Genomic DNA, 11,247 nt, shown 5'->3' on the forward strand with positions numbered 1-11,247 from the left:
TGCAGATAAACATGAATTGAGCCAATTTAAATGTTGATGATTTATGTGCTCAAAAGCATTATTAAAAACTAAAAAGTTGCATATAACTCATACATGCATAGGTCATATTTAATTCAGTGGTCTAACTCCAAGCAGGCAATGGGAAGTGTTTTTATGATCTAAACCATGGCAAACCTGACTTCACTGTATTTCTATTGTAAGTCTCAGCTGGATTAATACAGAGTTAAAGAGCTGTAGCATTTTGAGCCAACACTATTTAGATCATTATATTGGACCCCAATGACACCTTCAGCACGTGGGTAACACAACTCTAGCACACAGTATTTGGAAAATCTACATCTCCTTAAAGCAAATTAACCATCAGAGAAACAGAAGTGTAGGGGTGCATCAATAATCTTGCAAACACTAACAACAAGTAAGAACATTTATTGTTAAGCTTTGGTCTGCATTGCAATACAAACTAAAATTGTTGGCAGTGCACTAGACCATCAAGTGTTTTTAAAGTTCTTTCCAGTAACCCTCACCCCATCATTCATGGTGCATGTTTGTTATTTAAAATGGTTAATGCTCATAGGTGTCTGCGCCCTGTAGGTGGTAGTCCAAATCTAGGTTCTGTGTCTTAATTTGCACCCTAGAAGTGCACTTTTTTCAATATTTGGAGAACCTGGAGACCCCTGCTGCTATGTCATCTCTGATGATCCAGTCCTTGGACGATACAGCTGTATATGCTTTCCGGAAATGGTCTGACCCCAGTTCTGGCCCCTTCCAAGTCAACTACACTAATGTGAGTATTGTTCAGTATAGAGCATGTTGACTATCCTCTTGTTTAGCGGGAGAGGGAAGGGATCAGTATGTAGGGTATAAAGTTTGATCGCGTATACAGCCATAGAGTCGTGTTGCCCATAGTCTTTTCCTTCTCCTTTCCAGGTTTCATTTCTCTGAGGTGATTGGTTTATCCACAGCAGCATTGAGAAGAGGTCTTAACACAAGAAACTCATACTTTGGGGTTTGACTCTTTTTTTTTTCATTTTGCTAGAATCTTTACATGGAGAATAATACAAACCTTTCATCCTGGGAGATTAACACAGGGAGAAATCCTGCATTTCAGTTTCGCTGCAGGAGAAACGCAAAAGATTGAAAGCCTGCACATTTCATTGTTTCAAGTGACTGCTGTTGGAACAATCTGAAGTTCAGCGAGTTTTAACCCGTACCTCCTAATATAGTTGGCTGGAGAATTCCACATTTCCTCTTTAGGGAGTGTGAAACTGGTTTTTTGCTTGGCTTAGGGCTACACTTTCTTTACTGTAAATGCGTGCAAGTCTGCCAGTGTATTGTGCGTGTTGAGGCCTGTTTTTTTAATTATTTTTCAAGTCATATCTATTGTTAAAAGAAGGAACCAAAATTGGGATCCTTCCTTGTTTCATTCTGTCATGCAGTTTACAGGAAACAGCGAGCTTGTGTTTTCCAACTAGTGAAAGCAACAGGAGAAGATTGAGACTTAAATAGGCCTTGTTGATAATTTGTCCAATACAAAATGCACAAGACTGGTATCTCCAACATGGTAGTTTTCTGCAGAACGTGTGTAATGGTCGGATAAACTGATCGACCACAAACTTAAACACATTTAGGAGAGAACATGGTGCTGTAGTAACAAGAGCATGTCTGTTTGTCTTTGAGCTGAGCTTGTCCCTACAGCTGAATTACTTTTTATTAATGACTTCTTCTAATCGCTTCTGGTTTTATCATTGGCTGGTTGTCATCTCAAGAAAGAGCACAGAACCCTGAGTGCAGTGTAATTCCTGTTACACTGCTGTGTACAAAACCCAATTCAAGCCTTTTGTTCGCGTTCACTACAACCATTGCAAGTAACCTTTATCAGCTGTGGTGGTCTGTCTTCACAGTTTATTTAGTCTACCCCCTTCATTACATCCTTGACTTGTCTGATAACATGACTGGAAAAGTACTAACTGGGCCTTTCACAGGCTTGAAATTGAAGAATTCACTGAAAAAAATACCAGTTTTCTGAGCCCCTCCCTGTTCTCTCAGTCCTAACGCTGCGAGCTACATGCTGTTTAACTGAGTGTGGGATACAAGTTATTGTATGGAGGCGATATGTGTACATATGTCAGTGCTTATTAAATTGTGTTGAAACTTGGTATTAACGTTACTCAGTATAACTTGTTGGGAGTATCAGATTGTTTTGATATATGGAGGTATCTCGGTCTGTACATCTGTCTGTACATCTGTCTGTCCCTATGTCACAATTATTATTTTATTTTTTTACATGTATTTTGAGAATGAATCGGTCATTCTTAATATACAGTACTTTGCATTTGCTTACCTAATGACATGTATGTCTTCAATACCACTTATCTAGTTTTCGTTTAACTGTTCATTGCCATTTCTTACTCTGTACTGTTCTGTGCATACTGTTGATATACATCATGATCATCAACTTTGAGATTTTGAATTTACAGCCATGGCAAGGCACTGACATTATATGTCTGTCTGTCTGTTTTTTCAAGTTACGTTTGTTACAGTATCAAAAAGTAAAGGTTCTCTGATTGCTCAAAAGTCATGTCCATATCATATATATATATATTATTTTTTTCTTTTTTTTTTCTTTTTTTTTTTTATCTGAAATATCAATTAAAAAAAACATACTATACTGTACATAACAGCAAATGCTCTGGCACCAAACTAGTCATATCAAAACCATGGCAACAGATTCAGAGCTGAAGACTCAGTCACCATTAAACTTGACAACTGACAAGAGATTAAGTCACCACGGTACTGTCTGTCCGAGACCCTGCACACAAGACAGGAAGTGAGGTTGTATTGAGTCCTCTCCAGTACGTTTGCAAGGTTTTCACATCCACCTTTCTCCTCATGTCTGAGGCTCAGGTTTGATCACTCTTGTTCTACTTCCCTAAAACGCTTCCCAGAGAGGTTTTGTTATTGTTCAACATAGATACGGACTGTACACAGTATATTAATTGCTTCTAAACTACGGTGAACTCAAATTTCAGGGCCGGATTTGCAATGTTTGCACCATGTGTTTAACAAGGTAAAAATGGCAGTTGAATTAAGTTTGTTTTGTCTATTACACTTATTTTGCATTGTAGTCTGGAACAAAAACTTCCAAGCCAATGTAAACCCTGCTTATTTACTGTCACCATAACTGTTAATATTACTAAACCATGGTATTAAAAATCACATGTGGCTTTCTCTGCCTTCTGAGATTTTATATTCTGTGACAGAACCGCAGTTCAGCAGCTTTGGGTTTTAATGCCTCTTCCATTTGTCTTGTTTTTTGTATACATTCATTAAAAACATATAATGTACACATCATTGCTGCTCATTCTAATCAGGTGCTGCGATACAGTATTGCCAATAGCTATTAGTTCATAACATAAATCCATCCTAGAGTCATTCCAGTCATGTTTCTTTTTCCAGGCGAGTCCAAAACAGCTTAAGGTTTTGAAATCTATCGTTCTACCCTTTCATAACAATAGTGCCACTTTCACTGCTTCCTTATTGTGCAAATTGAACTTTTTCATTTCAACTAATCCCAGTGCCTTCTCTTCTCCCTTCAATTTAACCCACTGATGCATGGCAACCTCATATGGAGATGGATAAAAAAAAAAAAAAAAAAACTATCACACAAATGCATGCTTTCATACGAGACTAGGGGATAGTGGATATGTGAAGTAAATGGGCAGCTCAGTAACAGAACCCACTTAACAAACTCAATAACACTCCTACAGAGCAGCTCAGTGACAGAACCCACTTAACAACAAGCTCGATAACACTCCTCCAGAGCAGCTCAGTGACAGAACCCACTTAACAACAAGCTCGATAACACTCCTCCAGAGCAGCTCAGAGCACTACAGAGCAGATTTAATCTGTGATCTGAGTGAGTGGAAAAATTCTCTCTCTGAGCCACTCGGTTACTTAACGCACCCACTGTGTTACCTTTGTTGTATAATGACCTCATTAGAAGATGCAATTTTTTCTCAATATAAAGCAATGGGGAATAAATGGTATATTTATCAATGAAATATATGTTATGTGTCCAAAACGACTTCAAATGTTTATTTCAGCTATTTTCAATATTTCATGCGTGAAACAATAAATAGAAATATTTGTGCTTCTGAATTTTAGTGACATGAAGACATTACAGCCGCTAAACCGTTTCTGTTTGACTTTGCGTATACTTCCAGATTCTGTATTTTAAAACCTGGGCCAGCTCTCAGATGGCTACAGACAAACCCTGGCACAACTTCACAGGAGACCATGAACAAACAGAAAACCAAACGAGCTAACCATGAGTCAAAGTGTTTGTTCAGGTTCTCAAAACAGTTTGTGTCCTGTCACACAAGAGTGAAGACCTCAGGGGAAAACTAGTACCTTTTGAAATAAATTTTTGTAAATATTCTCAATACTGCATATTGGAAATTGTAAATGTTTTAGGTAAACATTAAAAAGAGAAGCATTTCTCTTTATTTATTCCCTTTTAAATTGTAAAATATAGTGGCTTCTTTTAGTATTTCTCAGTTCAGTCCTATAGAGGATTTATTAGTTATGGATGATAAAAAAAAATGGCAGTAGAAAACATTATGATGCTATTTGTGTGGTAACGGTGAAATTATGTTAAAGCCTTATAGATTTTTTTTTTTGGAAAAACATGAGAATCTTGAGGCAATTTTGAAACCTAAAGAGGTATTTTTTTACTCACCAAAAAAAAGGTTTGTCTGCAAGTGTTTTTTTTGCTTCTCTAGCATTTTCAGCCATGCGTCTGTGTGCAGGATCGTGACTGTTTAATGAATGGTTGTGGAGAGGAGGGGGGTAGGGGTAGTGTCGGGCTGTTTCCTGTCTCTCGTTCCTGCACATGATCCCTGGCTTTGCTGAGTCTGTAGCTTTCACTCAGCTCAGGATTTAGTCTGACACAATGTCCGTGAAATGGCTGTGCATCTGAGCTCCTCACAACTGTCATCTCGAGTGCAAAGCTCCTATTTAATAGAATTAGGTATCTGGCTTCAGAGCTACAGTTATATACTGAATCCCTCAAAGAGCCAGGCTACTGATTTTAGTTTTTTGGGGTGGGGTTATACATTGTAAGGTCAGTTGTTGCTGAATTTGTGCTGCTATATTGGGTGCAAAATGTATATTGGGAAGCATGTAATTCACACCAAAAGACTGTGCCCCACAACATGTTGAACCAGTTTCACAATCAGTAACATTCCCTTTGGTTTTATACAGGATTGCAATAATGTTTCATTGTCGCAGAAGTATTTCATAGATCTGCAATTAGGTATTTATTGAACTTCAGATTCATGTATGTATATTTAAAGAGTAACAGAGTTCTGAAAAATATAACGTGTTGCTACAACTGTTTAAATAACGTACCTGTAATGTTTCTTTTCATTTTTAACATTCAGACAACTTTTACACTTATTACTTTAAAGTCTGTTTCAAAGCTCTTTTCAAAATGGCTGCTCTAGTGCACTAATAGTGTTAGGATTATTGCCCACATTCCTCTAAATCCTGCAGTGATTTAGAGGACTGATCTCAAACCACCGTGCACTAGAGCGGCCATTACAGGTACATTATTTAAACAGTTGTAGCAACAAGTGGGGACTTATAACATTATATTTTTCAGAACCCCACTACTTACTCTTTAAGTCTTATATTTAGGTTGTTTTCAGCTAAACCAAATATTTAAGAAATACTGTAAAATATAGCTCTTTGTAACATGTGACAGATTTATGTTTTTTTTTTTTTTTTTTTTTACATCTCTCCTTGCTGAGGCCAGTAATTTTTGGACTGACTCACACCTTGATCAAACTCATAAAGAGTCATCAGCACTCTGCAAACCACTTCAGTCACTGTGTATACTACTAGGAATACAGGATAAAGGGAACTGAGTCACCGAAATCAAGTGGAGGATGTTGGCCATACAAAAGAACAGTTATGTGTTTTTTTTTTTTTCTTAAATATTCAGCTATGTCTGAACTGTTGATGTTTTTTTAAGTTAGTCCAACACAAAGAGCAACTTGGTTCTGGTATGAAATATCAGTTATCTTCACTAATTGTATTCTCCTTGTTGTTTAGATCCTCAATAGAGCTCTAATCTAACCTTGACACTGATGTCACGTGTATCGTACATTATTAAGTTACAGAAGACTGCCTGTCTGGGTTTTGCACAAACAGGAACTAACCCTTAGGAACTGACCTATAATCGGAACCAAGATATCCCAATGAAATGTGTGCTGGTAGCAGCTTTAAAAAAACAAAACTTCAGATGAATAAAGATGCCAAATCCTTCATTGCCAGTAGCTTGCCTTTTCCCATCCTGGCGATTTTTCCCAGTGCTTTTTGTTACCGGCTAATTTATAAATACAGTTTACGTTTCTTATCTACCAAGGTTATTGGCTGCTCTGCATTCTTAATACAGTCTTCCTCAGTGATGAGTTACACAAATAGCTTCTGATAAATGTAGACTAATAACCAGGATTATGTGTTTTTTAGTGAGTGTGCTTCAAGAACACCACCAGTGTAACTGTTTTGTGTATAACGGCTTGCTTACACTACCAGGGTAAATAACGGGTGCTCGGAAAGACTTTTAGTTTAAAATTACTTGGAAGTCCTATCGGTCTAATGTTTTAATCTAAAGCAGAAAGGTAGCTGGTGACGGTTTTAACAAACACTCTTGTCTCTTGTATCGGTCATTGATTGTATTATTATGCAAGCTGCACATGCAGCATTGATAAATGATCCAATAACTATATACAGTATATTGGAAATGGTAGGAAAAAAATCTGTTGTTCTAAGCACCAGCCGTCTAAGGGCCACACGTCCAAGGGCAGTCTGAGCTGTGGTAGTCCGAAGACCTTTTCCAAATCTCTCCAAGTGGCTACTAGAGGCCTCATTCCAACTCTTGAAGTACATTGAAACTATTGTATTGCTTAAGTGTTGTCTTTAGCGCAGTTTAGTATAATAGACAGCTAGCCTATCTGTGCGCCAGCAAGAAGTGGCAGCCAACCGAACAGCCTCTCTTCCAAAGAGCTGGGAGTCTAGCTGTGGGAGTCCAGCGAGGAGAGGCTCTTGGAGAAAATCCAAACCTTGCAGCGCTCTGGAAGACGCCAACTACTAGACAGGTCTGTACCCTCCCCCCACCACTCCTGCTCCCACTACTACTGTACCTATCTGTCTCACCTGTCCTGCTATGACTGTCTCTCACATCCCTGTTATTCTGTCCTCGCACTCCCGTCCTCTGTCCTCTCTCCGCCGCTGCTCCCCTAACCCCTCTAACCTCATCCCTTCCACAGCGTCTTGCTTTATCTACTGCAAGAAGTGAAACCCAGCAATGACAGTTAGAAGGTATTTGCATGATAACAAATGGCAGGCGAGCCTGCACCATCTGGTCTGCAGTGACAACAAGGCGTTGCAGTCCCAGATACAGCCCCGAAGGGGGGATTCCTATTACAGGGGGCAGCTCTGAGGTCCCTGTTACACCCACAGCAGCACGGTGCTGTAAAACAATGGCGACACTTTGAAACAAGAGACCGTTCGTGATAATTTCACTTTGGAGGAGCGTTTCAAACACATACAGAATGTGCCACGACTGGATGTTGACTTTAGAGGAGCACCCATTTAAAAACAAAAACACAATTCTGAATATAACAGGTCCTTTAGAATACGTCTTGTCAAGTAGACAAATGTTTTGACCATCACCAGTTTGTTCATTGTATTACAGATAAATGTTTTAATATTCCAAGGTTTTCATCCATTCTTTCAATCCAGCTCTTATTAGCAAGAGCTAAATTGGTTGTCAAACTTGGGACAGGTTATTTTTTTCCCTTGTCAATAAATCCTTAAAAGATTTTGTCCTATGTAGGATGCATGTATTTCAGTTTTTTATTCCCTTTCAGTAAACCCTTTTTTGTCCTATATAAGAACATAAGAACATAAGAAAGTTTACAAACGAGAGGAGGCCATTCAGCCCATCTTGCTCGTTTGGTTGTTAGTAGCTTATTGATCCCAGAATCTCATCAAGCAGCTTCTTGAAGGATCCCAGGGTGTCAGCTTCAACAACATTACTGGGGAGTTCGTTCCAGACCCTCACAATTCTCTGTGTAAAAAAGTGCCTCCTATTTTCTGTTCTGAATGCCCCTTTATCTAATCTCCATTTATGACCCCTGGTCCTTTTTTCTTTTTTCAAGTCAAAGAAGTCCCCCGGGTTGACATTGTCTATACCTTTTAGGATTTTGAATGTTTGAATCAGATCGCCGCGTAGTCTTCTTTGTTCAAGACTGAATAGATTCAATTATTTTAGCCTGTCTGCATACGACATGCCTTTTAAACCCGGGATAATTCTGGTCGCTCTTCTTTGCACTCTTTCTAGAGCAGCAATATCCTTTTTGTAACGAGGTGACCAGAACTGAACACAATATTCTAGGTGAGGTTTTACTAATGCATTGTAGAGTTTTAACATTACTTCCCTTGATTTAAATTCAACACTTCCCACAATATATCCAAGCATCTTGTTAGCCTTTTTTATAGCTTCCCCACATTGTCTAGATGAAGACATTTCTGAGTCAACATAAATTCCTAGGTCTTTTTCATAGTTCCCGTCTTCAATTTCACTATCTCCCATATGATATTTATAATGCACATTTTTATTGCCCGCATGCAATACTTTACACTTTTCTCTATTAAATTTCATTTGCCATGTGTCTGCCCAATTTTGAATGCTGTCTAGATCATTTTGAATGACCTTTGCTGCTTCAACAGTGTCTGCCACTCCTCCTAGTTTTGTGTCGTCTGCAAATTTAACGAGTTTGCTTACTATATCAGAGTCTAAATCATTAATGTAGATTAGGAATAGCAGAGGACCTAATACTGATCCCTGTGGTACACCACTGGTTACCTCACTCCATTTCGAGGTTTCTCCTCTAATCAGTACTTTCTGTTTTCTACCTGTTAACCACTCCCTAATCCATGTGCATGCATTTCCTTGAATCCCTACTGCGTTCAGTTTCAGAATTCATCTTTTATGCAGGACTTTGTCAAAAGCTTTCTGGAAATCTAAATAAACCATGTTGTATGCTTTGCAGTTATCCATTTTCAATGTTTCATCCTCAAAAAAGTCAAGTAGGTTAGTTAGACATGATCTCCCTTTCCTAAAACCATGCTGGCTGTCTCCCAGGATATTGTTACCATATAGGTAATTTTCCATTTTGGATCTTATTATAGTTTCCATAATTTTACATATAATAGAAGTCAGGCTTAATGGTCTGTAGTTACCTGGTTCGGTTTTGTCTCCCTTTTTGTGGATTGGTATTACGTTTGCTATTTTCCAGTCTGTTGGTACAACCCCTGTGTCAAGAGACTGTTGCATGATCTTGGTTAGCGGTTTGTAAATAACTTCTTTCATTTCTTTGAGTACTATTGGGAGGATCTCATCTGGCCCAGGGGATTTGTTTATTTTAAGAGCTCCTAGTCCCTTTAACACTTCTGCCTCAGTTATGCTAAAGTTATTTAAAATTGGATAGGAACAGGTCAACATGTGGGGCATGTTGTCCGTGTCCTCCTTTGTAAAAACCTGTGAAAAGTAATCATTTAATATATTTGCTATTTTTTTTTCTTCATCTATGATTTTGCCATTTGTGTCTCTTAGACATTTAACCTCCTCTTTGAATGTTCTCTTGCTGTTATAATATTGGAAAAACATTTTGGAATTGGTTTTAGCCCCCTTAGCAATATTGATTTCTATCTCTCTCTTGGCCTTTCTAACTTCCTTTTTGACTTGTGTTTGCAGTTCCAAGTACTCTTTCTGTGTGCTTTGTTTTTGGTCCCTTTTAAACGCTCTGTAAAGTGCCTTTTTTCGCTGAATATTTTTTTTAATTGATCTATTAAACCATTTTGGCCATTTTGTTTTAGATTTAGATTTGTCTACTTTTGGGATGTAATTGTTTTGTGCCTCTAGTACTACATTTTTAAAAAACAGCCACCCTTTTTCTGTGGATGTTTTCTCTATTTTACTCCAATCTACTTCTACTAGTCTCTGTTTCATACCTTCGTAGTTTGCTTTTCTAAAATTGTAAACCTTAGCTTTAGTCATTACTTTTGGGGTTTTAAAAAATATTTCAAATGAGACCATGTTGTGGTCTGAGTTTGCCAATGGCTCTCTGACCTCTGTTTTAGTTATTCTGTCTTCATTATTTGAAAAGACTAAATCAAGGCATGCCTCCCCTCTAGTCGGTGCCTTGACAAATTGCGTTAGGAAGCAGTCATTTGTCATTTCCACCATTTCAATTTCGTCCGTCGTGCCCCCCATTGGGTTTTCCCATTTTATACAGGGGAAGTTGAAATCCCCATTAGTATGGCTTCTCCTTTTCTACACACATTTCGAATGTCATTGTACAACAGATTATTTTGCTCAGCGTCTGAATTTGGCGGTCTATAGCATGCTCCTATATAGGATATGCAGATATTTCAAAGTCTAACTCATATGGCTGAGCGGCAATCAGATCATGTGATCTGCAGTAAAGAGGTACGAGGTGTTTTAAATATTGACATGTTCAGATTTAACATAGACTCCACTGAAGAAACACCAGGTTGCCAGCACAATAAAAGTGGGACCAGTAATCCTGTTAATAAAGCCAGTAAGAAGTATGAAAAGGGGCTTGGTTAGACACATGAAGAATCTGCTAGATTGGTGAGATTAGGTTGGAATGAAAATGAAAACCCTGAAATGGAAAGTTCTTGTAATAGCTGCTCTGTAGTGGAGTTTTCTTTCTATTTGGTGCTGAGGTCATAACTCTGAAACAAGCACACATTGTGCTTTTAGGAAAATACAAACCTGATGGAAAGATTTTCCAAAGCTGTAAAAATGACATTTAATTTCAATGAAAGAAGGTGCTCAACTGTTTTTCTTAAGAAAATATTAGACATGTTTTAAAGCAAGTTGCCTACTTTGTAATGCGGCTGTAAAATAAATAGATAAAACATTCCTAATCGGTCTGAAAGGTGCTGCTGTACCTGTGTGGTTTATCTCTATCTTTTGAGACTCATATTAGGGAAGTTACTAAAGTAGCTTTTTACCATTTGAGAAATATAGCCAAACTTAGACCAATTATTTCCGTATCTGATGCCAAGAGACTAATGCATGCCTTTGTTTCATCTAGAATTGATTATTGTAATGCACTTTTTCTGGTGTCCCAAAACATGTGGTATCCCGCT

This window comes from Acipenser ruthenus, chromosome 24, assembly GCF_902713425.1.
Source record: "Acipenser ruthenus chromosome 24, fAciRut3.2 maternal haplotype, whole genome shotgun sequence".
Taxonomy (NCBI): domain Eukaryota; kingdom Metazoa; phylum Chordata; class Actinopteri; order Acipenseriformes; family Acipenseridae; genus Acipenser; species Acipenser ruthenus.